The 16,097-nt window shown below is 34.0% G+C and overlaps 1 long non-coding RNA gene across 1 annotated transcript; it reads left to right on the top strand.

Moving 5' to 3' along the window:
- Window positions 1-3,470: 3,470 nt before the first annotated feature.
- Window positions 3,471-15,391, top strand: LOC136837552 (uncharacterized). Its single transcript, XR_010852718.1, has 3 exons — window positions 3,471-3,854; window positions 13,415-13,592; window positions 14,219-15,391. It is a non-coding gene; the product is annotated as an uncharacterized lncRNA (long non-coding RNA).
- Window positions 15,392-16,097: the final 706 nt, after the last annotated feature.

The following is a 16,097-nucleotide window of genomic DNA, read 5'->3' as shown; positions in this document are numbered from 1 at the left end:
GACTTGTGCAGAGGACCTCTGCTACTTCTTAAACTCAAGAGGGAAAGTAAAAAGTAAGTATAGCTTAGTTTAACCAGACCACTGAGCTGATTAACAGCTCTCCTAGGGCTGGCCCGAAGGATTAGACTTATTTGACGTGGCTAAGAACTAATTGGTTACCAAGCAACGAGGCCTACAGCTCATTGTGGAATCCGTACCACATTATAACAAGAAATGAATTTCTATCACCAGAAATAAAGTCCTCTAATTCTTCATTGGCCGGCCGGAGAATCGAACACGGGCCCAGCAGAGTGCTAGCCAAGAATTATACCGACTTGTCCAACAAGGAACTTAAGAGGGAAAGTGAAAATAATTACTGGATGGAAACATAAACCCGACTAAGGGAACAAATTAACTACTTTATTTACAAAAATATACGTAAATGCAAATCAAGAATTGACAGTGTTAGTGTATGGGCTTTATCTAATTCAGTAGGCCATACCCGGAGGGCGAGTATGCAGGATTCGTGCAATGGAACAGACTAACATCAATACAGCATCACAACACCTCTCTGCAATATGGAGAGATTGCGAAGATTTATGCTAGTGGCCATGCACAAAAGTAGAAATGCTTTAAGTGGCCTATGTTAGCTGAAGGCTAAGGGATGGACTTGATATTTAGAGATGAAAGTAAGGCAGTTTCCAGCTCCTTTAAGATGGAGGCTGGGTCGTGTATCCAAATCAATCACAAATCTCACTTCAAGGAAGGTTTTACGTTATTCAAGAATCAACCAATGACAAGAAGGGGTGATGGAAAAGATCACTTGTTCAAGGGGATTGAATCGAAATTCAAGAGCAAGGGAGCTTGGAGGGAGAGAACTTAGCGAGAGGCAGGTAAGGTGGCGCAAGGGGCTGAAAGCATGGAGGCCGAATCTGGTTCAGTCAACTCTTACCGTGTTAATTAATTCTAGAGCCAAACTAGAAGCGAAGCTGCAGACTCCAAGGATGCGTAATAGCGAGATTGTCGCCCTCAAGTAGTTCCAAAAGTGCCCCTTTTGTCACGTGGGATTCCAGCATGGCCCCTTTGTCTCCAGAGGTGAGTAGAAAGTCAGAGAGAGATACATCTGCTTAACTGGAAGGTCAAGGCGCTAAGACCAGGCACCAGTTTACCAACCTTAGCTGCCCGCTCTCATCTGCGTGGGCAGTAGTTGCCAGCTAGAGTTTATCTGAAAGAATTCAGTCTCAGCAGTACCAAGTGGAGAGACAAGGGGAAATTTGCAGTTGAAAATTAACTATCTGGGACCCTTCACATCACGGTTAACAAAAGCAAAACGCACTAAATGCCTGGTTCTTTCCTAAAGTGGGAATGACCCATCAATTAAAGCAGTGTGCCTGAGGTTATTTATGACTATATACATATATATATATATATATATATATATATATATATATATATATATATATATATATATATATATATATATATATATATATATATATATATATATATATATATATATATATATATATATATATATATATATATATATATATATATATATATATATATATATATATATATATATATATATATATATATATATATATATATATATATATATATATATATATATATTAAATGGGTTCAGAAGCATTTGCGGCATACAGACTTTTGCAATGGTCAACAAATCTCGCAGGTGAAAGATATGTTATTGTTAATTCAATGCTTAGCATACAGTCACCTTTTGGGACACAGTATTGTCCATCTGCTCGGGGAGCACCCAAGTACTGTTCATGTGGAACGGAAGTAGAGTCAGCATGGATTGTTTTAGAAGCTTGGGGGTCTGGTTCTAATTGGATTTTTGGGTGTGTTAAATGGAAATGTGAATCCATTCATGTGTTGCGAAAACGCTAAGCGAGAAGGGGCTTGTGATAGATAGCTCACTCCTTTGTGATAAACCAGATTGAAAAGACGTGCTTAGGACATGCTGGGAATTGGAATTCCCATTTGCTGCTAAGTGAGTAGGAACTTAGAAAAATGGCTAACCTTTACAGCCTGATTATTTTATTGATTGTTCCTTTGTTGTTATTTAACATTTACCTCATGTGTTTTGGTGTGTTTGTAAATTGGGTGAATTTTGTTTTTTAATAGAGATGGTTCCTTTCTTTGGAAGAATGTAATAGGTTGGGTCACTCAAAGAGGTTTTGCTGAATTAAATAATGAGGGGGCGGTTTAGAAGTTCAGAGCATTTTTGGCAGTTTTGTCCGTCACTCAAAAAGAGTAATGTTAGGCCAGTAACTCTGATTTTTGTAGTAGCTATAGGAAAACTCCTCAGGAGGGATATCCAAAGAAGTCTGAAGGCAGACAGGATTTTAGGAGGGCCGTGCTGCCAAAGGGGAAAGGATAGGATGTTCGTGCCGTTTAGGGCTTTTGGGAGATATAGGGGAACTGAAGCCTGTGGTGAAGGGAGCAGTAACTGGGTCTAGTATTTTGATTTTTGTAGATACAGGTTCATCAGTAATTTAGTGGACTATGATTTTTATCAATCGATGTTTTCCCAGTGTCGGTTCAGGCATTCAGAGGAGAAAGTGTGTGATGTTCAGGGTCATAAACTTGATGTTGTAGGAGAGGTGGAGATCTGTTTTTTGCTGGGGAACTGGTTAAGAAGGGTGTTAGTTTTGGTGGTGAGGGGTGTTAATTTGAGTAATAGGGTTTTATTGGGGCATCCAGAGTATACGACGATTGGTATTTCTATATGGGGGGGTTGAGGAAATGGAGGGGAATATATCTGTAAGTGGAAATAAGGAGGAAATTATGGGGGATAATCGGTCACAGGGGGACAGTGACCCTGTGGTGAGGGTAAGAGAATATATAAGGATGTTTTAGCGGAGGATATCATTTTAGAACCAGGTATGGTTGGTCTGGTGAAAGTAAAGGTGAGTGATTTAAAGGTGAATAAACAGGTGTGTGTGTGTGTGTGTGTGTGTGTGTGTGGTGGAAGGCAGTGAGAAACCTAAAGGAGGGGTGAGTACAGTTTCAGTAAATAAGGCATTAAATAAAGGAGTTACATGGGTGGAATTGTTAAATTGTAATAATTCAGTTAGGATGTGATAAAATTTCATATATATATATATATATATATATATATATATATATATATATATATATATATATATATATATATATATATATATATATATATATAGATAGATAGATAGATAGATAGATAGATATATAGCATATATATAGATATATATATAGATATATAATATATATATATATATATATATATAATATATATATATATATATATATATATATATATATATATATATATATATATATATATATATATATATATATATATATATATATATATATATATATATATATATATATATATATATATATATATATATATATATATATATATATATATATATATATATATATATATATGTATATATGTGTGTGTGTGTGTGTATATATAAACCAAATGAACATCCTTGTAACACGATCTATAAGTTACAAGAAAGCATAAAATCAATTTGTAATTACACTAAACGCTGACTAGCACGTGATTCTCTGTAAAGTAACTAAAACGGAAAAAAAACCTGTTAACTTTTCAAGATAAAAAAAAAACACAAGTTAACTGGTGGAGTGAGCAGTTAACTTTTTCGTGTTGAGGTTATTAGACTGTTAATGAAAAGTGTCATAAGTTTTCTGAAAAAAAAACAAAAGTTAAAAGAGCCTTATTCACAAAGCAACTTTCCATAACACAGGGATCAATTCAGTGTCTGCAGAGCCTTCATTGTTGATGGACGTAGGCAGATCGTGGGAGCCGGAAGGAGCCCTCGTTACCTGAGACATCTCAGGTAAGGAATCACTATCTATGATTTTTAGCATTGTGGTTAATTAGCATAATTATTATTTCTGGTTTGTTTGGCATGTTTGCTACCTTCTTTATGAATTTACTGATCGCGTTGTGAATGTTTCAATCACGAAATTACTAATTATTGTTGTGATTATCATTGCAGTTGGGATATTCATTGTCATGTAGATTCATTTATCTACAAATGGGAAAAAATGTCAAATTTTGCAACGTTTCCATTTCAGCTCTCTGTATCCCCAAAATGAAGACTAGAGTTGTTTATGAACGTTGATGATGAACACTCGACCACAGAGTGAAATAAAAAGAAATTGGAGGAAATCAAATTTCACCAGAAATTCTGTCCAAACAAATGTGAGTCCACTAAAATGCATTATATCAAATGTCAATTTAGCCCACTGGAACATATAGAACGTCTGTAAAAGTGAAAGGCGGCTGAGTCTCAACTGAAACGATTGAAAAGATTAACAGTTCTGTTTCGAGGGGCTGAAAACAAGCCACTCAAGATTTGTTCTTTCTTTGCAACTTGCGAATAAACGTCAATTCATATCACGCTTGAAACCCTTCATGTAATGCCTCGTTTGCATTTGTATTTATTTTATGATGGCCTAAGTCAACAATAAATGTTACTAACGCTTCCGAGAGTCATTTTATTGTTTCGAATATAAAGGAATTTTTCAGATGAGTGATTCTGTGATATGATTTATTAAAACACTGGATAAAACTAGAACTATTTTGATATTATTACACCGTTTAATAAGTGGCAAGGGGTTATTTGTAAAATAAAAAATATCATACGCAGACATATTTCCAATAAATCTTTAATATTTTTCCAGATAGTGATATCTATAAATACTAAGGTAAAACAGTCAAAAGGGGAATTATTGAACTGTAATTTCCAAGTGAACATAAGCGTTTGTCTTTAAAATCTGAAGATCTAAAGTGGAATTGTTGGAAACCCTTTATCATGATTGTAATAAAATTCATGAAAAATTTAAAAAAGTTTGTGTTTTCGCAAATAAAAAAATCGAGTTCATGAAAGCTCAAAACTCAGGGAACCTTTATCATCATACTTCCACTGCATTGTAACAGAGAAGAATAGGGGTTGGCTTCATTATCATTACACAGTGCTTAGATAACACGCCTGTCACTCCTTGAGATCTTGCTCAAACTCTCTCTCTCTCTCTCTCTCTCTCTCTCTCTCTCTCTCTCTCTCTCTCTCTCTCTCTCTCTCTCTCTCTCTCTTTCAAATGCCTGTATTCCTTCCCTCTTGAACTTAGGATCTGACTTCGTTATGATCACTGTGGTAACAGTATCTAACAGGTGCTTTTTGAGCAGAGATATTTATTATAATTCACAATGGATAGTAACTTGTAAAATTTAATGTCAGGTTTACGTGGAACGGACTCACTGAAAACCAGAAATAAATTATCTAGGCTTTAACTAATCCTTAAGCTAGATTTATGATCAATTCGTGAGTGGACTACTAAACGGAATTTTGCCGCGACAATATACAATATATCTCAGAGAATGATTTAGGTCATAGGATATTGGCTGCTTGGAAACTTGCATGTTTATCATTTTGAAATAGGAACTGTTAGTGACTACTGTAATGCTTATTGCTCACACATACTGGAAAGACTTTATAGGAGTGATGTATATCGTATTTTTGATCGATACAATGAAGACAGTATCAAAAAGGGTACAAGACAGTCAAGAGCCAAGTAGTAGAAAATGCAGACTTAGTATAATCAGCCTTCTCCCTAGTCAAAGTGTGGCTCTCCCTGTCACCAAAAACAAAATTCAGGTCGTTCAGTACATTATTCAGAGACTGACAGAGAAAGTTGTAGAAAGAAGTCACAAAAATAAGCTAGCTTTCACTGGGCCTTCTTCAATCCCCACTCTAATTCAAAATGGTCAAAAGGGGCCACATGAGGATATCCACTGAACTCAAGAAGAAGCTGATGTCATTGTAATCCACCAGCTCCTCTGTTTGAGTAAGGCTGGAGTTGATAATATCTTCATAATGTTTTTATACTTTTATTACACTACTACCACAAGCACAACCTAAATTGTACATTACTGATGAAAGCTACTTGGGGACGAGTCAAATAAACATCAAAGCTACTGCTGAAAAACACCACCCCATAGTTTCAAACGTTCTAGCAGCACATGCTTTATCTGGTTGTGACACAACATCACAACTACATCGAATAGGAAAGGCAACTGTTGTAAATGTTTTAAGGCAAGATTACAAGATTACTGGGTTTGGTGATATCGATGTAAACTTGTCAGATGTAATACAACAAGCAACTGCATTTATGTCACTTTCCTACGGCGCAGTGTCGAAAGCCTCTGACAATGTGTCTAATATTAGGTATGCAGGATGGCGGAAAAAATGTCCTGCCAGTAAAGTTGTAGGAGTTCCTCCGTTAAAGACACCGCCTCCAACAGCAGCCGCATGAAGATGTTTACCAGTGTCACCTACAGGCTGCCCAATGGAAATGTGCTGAAGAAGCCGATCCACCCCTTGTGGACCCGACAGACTATGGGTGGGAATTTGACCCTACTCATACTTTTCTAGTCCCAGTTACCACACCCAAAGGAGTATCATGTGCTCCAGAATATATTCTGCAGCTTGTTTAATGTTCTTGTGCTACTGAAGGGAACGCATGTGGAAGTGCAAATTGCAGTTGCGTGAAGGCATCTCTAGCATGTACGTTGTTTTGTCAATGCAAAAGTTCAGTAGAATGTTTTGAACCGATTCACCAAACTGATGAAAGATAGAAGTGAAGAAGAAGAAAGAAATGAAGAAGAGGCTATTCGTAGAGGCATTTTAAAAGATATCTAGTTAAATGCAGTACCAATCTTTCACAGTTTGTGCGGTGTAATAACGATAACTATTGACATTTTTTATTGATTTTTCACGAGGCCTTTTTCTGAATATATTGGTAACATTCTTCTCAATGATGGCCATTTTTTCTAAATAGCAATTAATAATACTATTTATCTATTCAAAAGAAGAGATTAATAAAAATGTCAGGAGGAAGTATAAACTTGTACAGATTTTTTGTCCCGTAAATACCTAAATCTTATTAATGCATAGATAATTTTCCCCAAAGGTGACAGAGTGTCACCGGGCAGATTTTTAATTGTTATACCCTATAGTATTAGAAAATGCAAAAATAAAAAAAAAAAAAAATTGGATTCTCAACATTACCACTTCATGTGGAATTTTCAGAAGACCATGTAAGTGTTGAAGGAGCAAGTGTTGGAACAAAAGTTGCTCAGTACCAATGCAGCACGAGAGTAACAAATCAAGAGCAAATAAGTGGAAGTGGCTTCTCATTTGATCTGTGATCTACTTTAGGATCACATTTGTGAATAAATACGTATTCAAAAACCATTTAGAAACTCCATGTTACTTCAGCCCTCTTGTAATTGTGTACATGGACCCTGAAGTTATACAAAGAAATAGCTTCATCCCAAGGTCTTGATAAAATGATTGGAATCGTTTATCTGGATTCTTATCGACCGTGATTTATGTTTGTTTCTGAGTGCAAGCTGAGCAGAGGAAAGTGGTAGGAATTACGAGAATGGACACAACAGATTATAGGCCATAAAAACAAAGTTCGAAAATGTTTACCTATAATGATCTTCAACAGATCTTCAACACCACAATCGGAACAAAGTTTTGTACCCAACTCGTAAGTGCCATTGCTGGCCACAAAATTGGGTAAAGATGAGCATGAGTTTATTGAAGCTTTGAATGTTATCTTGTAATTGTAATGACTTTCCCAGTGACTGAGATAGTGTTCAGCAGCAGTTAGTAACCGTAATAAGGACACTGAATCCTTCGGAAGGACCTAGTGAAATATTCATTGATGCATAAGGGCACGATAAAATCAGTGGTGTCTGATACCTTTACCCTTTTTGCCTCTGCTCTCATAAAAAAATCTTCATAACAAAGCCATGACAATCTGTAACCGAGCAATATAGTAATTACAGACTGGTGAGATTGCTTTCACCCTCTGTTCAGTTTTGCTCGTGACTATAAATTTCAAACATGAACTATAAGTAATGTATCCAATTTAACATGCAAAGGTTATCAAGAAACTAATCTCTCGTAAGTTCCTACGCCCTTTATTTTTCGACAGTGTTTGGTATAACTGCGGAGAAAAACTCATTTAAATTGTACTTCCTTGCAGCAAACGCGAGTTAGCAAATCACTAACTTTTCAAACTCTATCGTCCCCAGTCTCCACCCATGTAAATATCGAGGACAATTTTTAGAATCAATGCTTATTTTTTCTATAATACTTATTGGAATCTACAAAGAACAGTTATTGCCATTTTTTTACACAAACGCTGTTTTTTAAATTGTGCACCATTTGAGTGATATTTATACATTTATAATATAATATTCTATTCTCCATAACCATTTCAGAGTATCTTCTCCGACAGTAGAAAACAGGACAAAATGAAAACTTAGAAACATAGACTAAGGAATTCTTATTATGAAAAGTACATTTCTTAAATAGAATATTTCTCTAGCCGTTATGACTGCCAAATTACATTTTTAGCTCATACCTCTCAGCGTAATAGATTAGAATTTAAAAAAAAATATATTATAAGAACTCTGAATATTGAATTGTATTTACTTTAGTAAAATTTAGTTATTTGAAAATTTAAGTTGAAAATAAGACGAACTTCGTATTAAGAAATGATACTCTTTTGGCTCATTAGAATGCAACAAAAATAGACAGCTAACCTTTTGTAAAGAATTATAACGAATGGAAGGATTTTTATATAACATATAAACATTATTATTTGCGCATATCCAACGGCAAATGTATGAATGCAATAAAATATATATAGCAAATATATATATATATATATTATATATATATAAAGATATTATAACATATGAATGGAAGGTATACATCAGTAAAATTTAGTTAATCTACAGTTATAAACGAATTATTATAAATATAATATTTTGCGCATCAATATCAATGACAACGCTCTTTCAACAAAATATTTAACAACAAAATTCCAATGTAAAGGAGTTCACTAAAATCTTATAATATTATATATGAAGGAAAGAACAAGATATTATATATAAAACATATAAACATTAGTTATTCTATAAACAATTTCACTGAGGACGATTATATTAACGACAATATATGATAATATATATGTTATATATATATATATATAATATTTTTATGCAGAACAACAACGACTTAACCATCCTAGAATCCATAATTATCAAGAAGATATATATAAATATCAATCGTCCTAGTGAAATTGTTTATATATGGACAATATATATGTTTTTATATTTATATTATTTCCTTCATATATAGGTTGTTTTAAGATTTTAGTACCTTTACTTATTGGAATGTGTTTTTTTTTTAAATATTTTTATACAGAAAGATGTTGTCATTGCATTAATTTGTTATTGATGTTCGCAAATTATATATATTTTATAGCCTTGAAAATGCGACTTGGAATTCGTCGCGAAACGTCGGCATTGAAAATAAACTGTAGATGATGAGGATATTTATACTGCTTCCTTTCGTGATGTATATATATATATATATATATATATATATATATATATATATATATATATATATATATATATATATATATATATATATATATATATATTTAGTTACATTCTGAGGCCGGTTGAGGAGTTAAATTGGATTTTGAATATAATTTGCCCCGGGGCCAACACCTACCATTCAGAATGTTAGCAATAAATGTAATTGCTAAGATGACTCACCTTGATATTACTTCTGTTCAACAGGAAAAATGGAAGGTCGCCTTTCAAACCAGTCAAGTAACTTTACACTGAATTTATTTACAAGCTGAGCAATCACAAAAGTAATATGAATTGGCCAACTGAGCAGCAAACAAGGCACATGCAATATGCAATAAATGTAAGACTAAATGTAGCAAATAAACAATTCTAGGAAGGGCTACAGGCCTGAAAGAGTTTTGACACACAAATGAAAACCACTGCTGTTGAGACTGTCTGATAATATTTGTTTTAGTGCAATGTGAATGCAGATGGAGTCGATCACGTGCTCCTGGACCGCTGGTAGTCAGAAGACTCTTGCATGTAGCAAGTTGACAGTTAAATGCCTAAGGCTATTTGGTTCACAAGGCAGGGGCAGAAAACTCGAAGGGCCAGATAACAGGATTCTGGAAAAGAATTCCAGGTTAGCATTCAGATCTAATGACTTTCTCTCACATGAAATTACTTATGAACGATGGAGGAAATGATCAATTAGATTTAATTAGTACATGGTAACACTATGGTGGGAATGCTCTAATTATCATCACAGAGCAAATTTAATTTTAGCTTGGAACAAGTCATGAGGGCAAATGTGCATGCTAGGCTTTATTTTGGAAAAATGAAAAGTTGGAAATACTGAAAATGGAGAGAATTCGCGAGAAGAGAAAGAATACTGGTGTTAATTGCACTTCAAGATGTACCTTATTGCATCTGTGCATAAAGCTCACTTGCAAAAGATGAATTTCTGCCTAAGAAGTTCCGACACATGGCCAGCATAAAAGGGAGAGAGACCACACCAACTGGGTGTTTTGGCGGTCCATAGCCAAGTGACGAGCCAGGTCATGTTGATCCCCATCCGATTTCTAGGGCTGGGCACAAGGATATTGGTCGATCTGGAAGGCAATCACAACCAGCACAAAGGTCAAAGGGAAATAGGTCTTATAGCTAGGTCTCCTAAGGGTCAGCATAGCAGCCCAATTACGATCCTGACTGGTCTTTCTGTCCCCCAAAATTATACGATACTAGGGCTAAGACATCAGCATTGTCCCCCAAAATCATACGATATGGGGTAGGACTTCTACATATGTCTATCCCCCTAGTGGGGTTCTCCTCCAGCCTCCATTAAATTTGAGTTCCTAGTTAACGGGCTGAAGGGATGAATTTTCTAAATATGTGAAAGCTCCCCCGTTTAAGAGGGTATTCACCCCCTTTCGGGCGTGAAGGCCTTGGCTAAGTAAGTTATTCGTCTCGACTGGTCAGTTAGCTGCCCTAAATGAATCCTACCTTTGCAATGCAGCTAACTAAAATGACTTACCTAACTGGGACATGAATAGTGGTCTAGAACAGAATAGATTAGCGTGTAAAGAGACTAACATATTATGCAGCCTAAAAGGAGAAACTATGGGCAAAACTATAGTGTCAGTCACCTTATTTGAGATGTTTTTTCCAGGGCTAGACAGTTTTTACTTGTCATTTAGGAAGGCACAGGGTTAGACTTTCTCAGATTTACAGATTTTTTTTCTGCCTCTTGTATAGAAGTTAAAATCCCATAGAAAAACAATAATGTTGTGCATAGTTTTAAATAGTTTAAATGTAAAATCAAAGATAATTTGTTTGTGAATTATAGGAGTAATTATTTTTATATAGTAAAATATAAAAAGATAATTTGTTTGTGAATTATAGGAGTAATATTTTTATATATATATATATATATATATATATATATATATATAATATGTGTGTGTGTTGTGTGTTTATATACATACACATACATACACACACACACACACACATATATATATATATATATATATATATATATATATATATATATATATATATATATATATATATATATATATATATATATATATATATATATATATATCATGTGTGTGTGTGTTTATATACATATACATACATACACACACACACACACACATATATATATATATATATGTATATATATATATATATATATATATATATATATATATATATATATATATATATATATATATATATATATATATATATATATATATATATATATATATATATATATATATATATATATATATATATATATATATATATATATATATATATGTATATATATATATATATATATATATATATATATATATATATATATATATATATATATATATATATATATATATATATATATATATATATATATATATATATATATATATATATGGCTGAATGTAGAATGTACCAGATACGTAGCAATTCTTGACACCAGCTGCTTCATTAATCTGCACAAAAGATTCCTGAGAAGCTCTTTAACTTTCAAGTTGAAGATCACCACTTAGTTCTGTCTTACATGTAGTAAAAATAGTATCTAATATGGATTTCGTCTTTTCATGTCCATGAAATTTTGGAGGTGTAACACAATATTATTAAAATGTGTCTCAGACCAGTGAATAATATCATTGACTAAAAAATATATTCATAATGTGGCTTTGAAAATTGGTTTTTCGTGGAATAATTCATAAGTCTTGATTAGGCAGCGATTGTCCACAGAGTAGTTATAATTTATTTGACTTAATTAATTTGATCAGTTTATGTTATGTAAGAAAACTTTGTCAGTAAGAATAAGCCAATGTATTGCACCTTTAGTAATGCTGTTAGTCATGTAAGTTACTGATGCTTCAAGCTGATTTCAGTATGGAGAATGTGTGGTGACAATAACGTCTTGTGTTTGCAACGCAGTAACAAGTTCCTAGGTATACATCCATTCAAGAATAATATGTCGCACTAATGAAATCCTGGTATATAATTTTTTTCAATATGTAGCTTACCAGAATAAATACGAAAAAAACACGCTCAGAAACGTTATGGTTTTATTGCACGCATCCGGACAGCAAACAAAAATATAAGCTTTCAAAAAAAGGCCTTTGAGAAAGAAAACAATCCATAGTTGCAGAAATGATCTTGAATAAATGAGTATGCTCATGAGGATGGTCCAATAGTAGTAACAGACATAGAATATATGTCTTAGCTATAAAAATTTACCTCAAACAGAGTATATGATTGAGGAGAGCACAAAAATTAGTATCATAGATTGACTCCTATAATTCACAAATTACCTTTAAAATGGCAGATAAATATAAGACGAATGCGCTAAGCACAGATTGAATAATGTCTTCTTTGGAGATCAAAGGCACATCTGGTTCACTGTAACGCATTTCCGCTCATTGTTCCTCTTGTCATTGAACAGTGCACCATAAAAGAACAAGAATCAGACCAATGAACTAACTCCAGAATATATAAAAATGCTTTGGATGACATTTTAGGACTTCGTCAGTCATTTTACGGAAATGCCTTTGCAGACCTTAATTGCAATTGGGAGACAGTCAGCTGGTATTCAGTTTCATTTGATGACTAGAAAGAAATTGCCTGATGTGTTGCGTCACTGAAGGGCGTAGACGTTGTACAGTTTCAATGTAATATTCATCTGCAAATATATGAAGTTTAAAAAAGATATTTTTTCATCATGAGTAAATAAAAGTCAGTTATAAATACCTGCTGGACACCTCTTGTAACCATGAACTGCATAGACTTTGAGAACATTGATTCATCCAAATAATATCAACAGTACAGGAATATCATCAGTGTTAATATTTATGGATTTTGACTAATGCTTTCAATATTCTCTATCCTCGTCCACAGAAAATACAGATTTCCCCATTTCTCTCTCATTTCCAGATTTCTGAAAGATGGGGTTTCCATGGTCTTTCCTGTTGGCTACACAATTGGCAGTTTTGTGCCATTCCCAGGACTCCTCTACATGGACAAAGATCGATGTCGTGGACTTTCCTACGGATCCCAGCATTGGAAGCACATTTGCTCCTAACGACATGATGTGCTCTGCAAAGGCTATGCAGTATGTTGAATTTGATTTTTCTTCATGACAGATGACCAGCGTCTTTTATACTAAAATGTATAAGTGAAAAGTACTGTTAGATAAGTGAATTTTTGACATGTAACGTTAAAAACAACAATAATGCTGCAGAATCTAGCTATTATCGCTGGGTTCTAAATTCAAAATTGATTTCCTGAAATAGGATGCATTCCTTGACTTCTGAAAGTTAGATAGAAAAAAAAAGACAGACGCAAAAACAAAATTAGATATGCCATTATATGAAGACTTAAGAAGCCACCCTGAGAACTGTTTATTCCACTTGATTTATTTTAGTGTCGATAATCTCTGTCACTGATGCAGTGATTTTTTTTTACTGTTTTTCAGTACACGCCGATTTTTTATTTTCGCGAAAGTATCTAATACATCTGAAATTGAGATGCAGCATCTTTTTGTAACAAAATACGCTTCGACTAAACTACAGTTTGAGATCTGTATAATAAGATCCCCAGGGATAGCTATGTAAACGTCGCAAAATCTATCGCCTTTTGATAAAAGGTATTGATCTGTACACAGCCGTCCTTACTATAAGAGTTGTGCTAAGATAAATGGGAGGTTGAATCCTAATGAATATTTCTTTTTTTCCTCAGGAATACCCTCTGCAACCTCTTTTGCCACGACGTTGTATCCATGACTTGTGTCTTGTACAGGTTACCTGTCTTGAAGACACCGTATGTTTGTTTCAGCGACATTACCTGCAACCAGGGCACATTGTCTTGTTACCAAAAGGCTCCACCTTCTGATGGTAAGCTGTAGTAACTTGCATGAATGCTCAAGTATGTTTCCGTATAAAGCTTAACCAGGTTCTTCTACCAGTTTTTAAAAAATGCCAGCATGCGCGCTCGCGTATGTGTACACAACCGCGATTAAGTGTTGCTACGCAAACAAGAAAACCCTATGCAAAAGGAATAATTATCTGGCGATTGGCGTAATTGAAAGAAGGCAGTAATGCAAAAAATTAAGTTTAGTAAGACGGGTTAGAGACCTCATGACTAAATATGTAATCCAGCATTATACCACGAAATCTTTCTTCTTGATTTTGACTTATATTTCTGTATAGCTTGATATTGGAAATTTTGTTACATCGTGAATTTATAATTCCCTGCATAGTTATCTTTATTTACTTCTCTTTCTCTCTCCTGTCTTTAAAGAATTATGTTTTATGTCAACCTCTCACAATGAGAACTGTATAGCACCTGTTTATAGCACCTGTTTAATTTGAAAGTTATTAAAATAAAAATCCTCGTGCCACATATTTGCGGCTGTCTGTCTCTACCGAAGTTAGACGCTCATTTCTGGCCAAAAATCTGTAGTAATAGGAACATATGATTTCTAAAATAGAACTAAGAGCTTCAGGATGAGGAAATACTGCAAACTGTTTTAGGGATTTCCATCTCGTGTTAAATTCAGATGTCGCTTCGCTTGCATGGCATTCAGAGATTTAAACTAACAAGCATCTTGAGACCACGTGCAAAGAAAAGCTCTCTCTAAGTCAGCCGGAGGGATTATAAACTCCTGATCCTTAACTCGATGGAAGTGTCGTTAAGTTTAGCAACTTGTCATCGTTGCACATCAGGCTATAAATGGATGTTATTTTATCATTTATCAGTTATATTTGACTTCTCTGATCTGTCAGAGAAATCGCAATATGTGGTGGTGAATATTAAGTTCACCTTATATCAGAGACTGTTATTACGATTGTATAGTAAAAGTAAAAATCAAATTGATCTTGTGTTATTGAAGATGTTTAAAGAAATTCTGTTACTCAAACCAAAATACTGAAATAAATTTGCTTAAGAGAGATGTTTCTAAAGTTAAATATTAAATATTACTATCATTTAATGAGTTTGTGTATCTTCATATTTTGTACAAGAAACTGTCTTCGCATATGTTAGGTTAGTGATATGAATCTTTTAAAAGTCCTTGGTTATATTATAATAATTTCCTTTGAGAAAGCTGTGAACAATATGATTATAAGTAAATAGAAGATACTAATGATGTAATCAATTTTTTATCAGCTTTCATTGGCGTGGGAATAGAACGTAAGTATGGTACTTCCTTTATCGTTTAGATAGAAATTGCTACTATTCTAGCTTAGATACCTGTTGGCTTCTGGGCTGCACCGGATGATCACTGGGAGTTCTTTAAATTACCAAGAAAACTAATATTTTTTTTTAACTAAATTCTAACTAATAAGACTGGTTAAGGCAGATGACGCAATCACGGGAAAAATGCTGTGTAGGGTCTTCTTCGGGTGAGGGAAAGACTACGTAAATTCAAGGGGTTCTCTTAATTAATTATATTGGCATAACAAACACAGCTCAGAAGAATGACCAATCACGGGTCAGGTAATAATAAGGTCCTGCTAAATGGATGAATCCTACACAGGAGAAATATTCTATGCTGATGATGTCTTCATAACAGGAACATCGTGGAGGGATAGATTAAGGGGTGGCATAAGGCCACTGC

The sequence above is a fragment of the Macrobrachium rosenbergii genome, chromosome 59 (assembly GCF_040412425.1).
Source record: "Macrobrachium rosenbergii isolate ZJJX-2024 chromosome 59, ASM4041242v1, whole genome shotgun sequence".
NCBI lineage: Eukaryota > Metazoa > Arthropoda > Malacostraca > Decapoda > Palaemonidae > Macrobrachium > Macrobrachium rosenbergii.
Note: the sequence above shows the minus strand (reverse complement) of the source record. Positions and strands in the feature narration are given on the sequence as shown.